Source organism: Babylonia areolata, chromosome 9 (assembly GCF_041734735.1).
Source record: "Babylonia areolata isolate BAREFJ2019XMU chromosome 9, ASM4173473v1, whole genome shotgun sequence".
Taxonomy (NCBI): domain Eukaryota; kingdom Metazoa; phylum Mollusca; class Gastropoda; order Neogastropoda; family Buccinidae; genus Babylonia; species Babylonia areolata.
Window position 1 is genome coordinate 20882905 of NC_134884.1, and position 2500 is coordinate 20885404.

A 2500-nucleotide genomic window follows, 5' to 3' on the forward strand; every position below is an offset into this window, starting at 1 on the left:
CAAGAGAGAGAGAGAGAAGAAGAAGAAGAAAAGAAAAAAAAAAGAGAGATAGAACAGATAAACAAGGAGAGAAACCAAGAAAGAACGAAAGAAGGGAGAAAGAAAGACGGAAAAGGAAAGAAAGAAAAGAAAGAAAAAAAAAAAAACAGGGAAAGAAAGACAGATAGAAGGGGGAAAAGAAAAGGATGGAAAAAAGTAAACGAACACGAGGAAAACTGAGTGTGGGTTTCTCTTCCACAGAAGTATAACGTCCAAGAATCTGAATTATTTCTTTCTTTTCATCTTTCTTTCTTTTCTGTTTTTCTTTTTCCCTTTTTTCGAGGGAGGGAAAAAGTCGTAACAAGCTTTAACTGTTTGGACATGTCTCTTTTTGTTTTTAAATCTTTGTAACGATCCTTTTTTTCTGAACATTGTAAATAATTATGTCCGGATCATACAAACATGGAATATAACAGCTGCGACAAATGTTGACAGAAATGACAGAGATAGAATGAGTGAAAGAAAGGCAGGCAGGCAGAGAGAGAGAGCGAAAGACCACACAGCACTCGCATTATGAGTTTGGGTTTCACATACCAGTTCCAGATTAGGAATTTGTTTATCTCACACATAACAAGATTACTTGTTTTATCCAACACAGACTGGCTGAATGTTTTTGTCTCTAGTCACTCCTGTTTGCAAAGCGATGAGGTTTAACTTCATTGTAATGTTTAACCGGCTTTTATATTTCATCACAAGCCCTAGAAGCTAAATGTTTTATTCAAATATTTGATTTGCATCTCCCTCCCTTCCTCCCTCCTCTCTCTCTCCCTCTCTCTCTCTCCGTCCCTCCTTCCCCTCCTTCTCTCTCTCAGACAGCTTGGAAGAATAAGCCATGCCTAAAATCTTAATCCTTGAATAAAAAAACGTTTTGAGTTCTGAGTTCTCTCTCTCTCTCTCTCTGTCTGTCTCTGTCTCTCACTCTCACTCCGTGTCTCACTCTCACTGACTCTCCCTCTCTGTCTCTCTTCTTAGTTAATTAAGTTAGGATTTTTGTGTGTGTGCGGGCATGGTGTAAAGAAGCTTTCAGCTTATCCATTTTACCCTCAATAAAACATTTGGATTGTCTCCCCCTCTCTCTCTCTCTTTCCCTCATCCCCACTCTCCCTCTCACCCCCTCTCTCTTTGTGTATGTGTGTGTGTGTGTGTGTGTGTGTGTGTGTGTGTGTGTGTGTGGTGTGTGTGTGTGTGTGTGTGTGTGTGTGTGTGTGTGTGTGTGTGTGTGTGTGTGTGTGTGTGTGTATGATTTCATGTCTCTTGAAAAATGTATTTATATACCCAGTCACAAGGATTGTGCAGTCAATTGCAGTAAAACGTCAAAGCGTTCCTCTGTGTGTGTGTGTGTGTGTGTGTGTGTGTGTGTGTGTGTGTGTGTGTGTGTGTGTGTGTGTGTGTGTGTGTGTGTGTGTTGTATGTGTGTGTGTGTGTGTGTGTGTGTGTGTGTGTGTGTGTGTGTGTGTGTGTGTGTGTGTGTGTGTGTGTTGTATGTGTGTGTGTGCGTGTATGATTTCATGTCTCTTGAAAAAAATATATATATATACCCCGTCACAAGGACTGTGCAGTCGGTCAATTGCAGTAAAACGTCAAAGCATTCCTCTCTCTCTCTCTCTCTCTCTCTCTCTCTCTGTGTGTGTGTGTGTGTGTGTGTGTGTGTGTGTGTGTGTAAACTCGATGTGGCAATAAAAAAAACAAATCAATCAAAGCATTCATCACGTCCAAACACCAGACATCCCGGCTTTCAACACCACTGAATGGTGCAATGTGAGGACGGTATGGGGTGGGTGGGTGGGTGGGGGCGTGAGGTGTGGGGGTTGGGTGTGTGTGTGTGTGTGTGTGTGTGAAGAAAACTGACAATACACTTCATAAAGCGGACACGGCAATTAAACCACAACAGCGGACGATCACCACGTACATTTTATTATTATGTAGCCTACAAAGCGCTTAGAACTTGGTGTCTGACAGAGGATTGGCGCCATACAAGTTTCTGTATCAATCAATCAATACATAACGATCACACACCCCCCTGCTCCCCCCTCCCTCCCCCCACCCCCCTCCCCCGCTCCTGTACAGACGTAGTCATACGATCCATATATCAGTGACCATCACTGCCAGACCTCACCTTGTTATTACTGCGCAAAGGGCTATCATCGGTCATACCAGTCCACATGTTTCTTCAGTACACCTTACAGGCAAAGCATTCAACGTGCAGACAGGTGGCGAATATGTTAGGAAGAGGAGGAGGAAAAGAAGAGATCTTGGACTACAATAAAGAAGAAGAACAACAACAACAACAATGATGACAACAACGACAAAAACAACAATAGTAGTAACAACAAGACGGTGATGAAAAACAACCAAAGCAACAATGACAACAACAACTATAGCTACAACAAACAACACACTTTCTTTTTTTTCTTCTCTTTTTCCACACCTCATTTTATATTAAACATCACACACTGGAGCG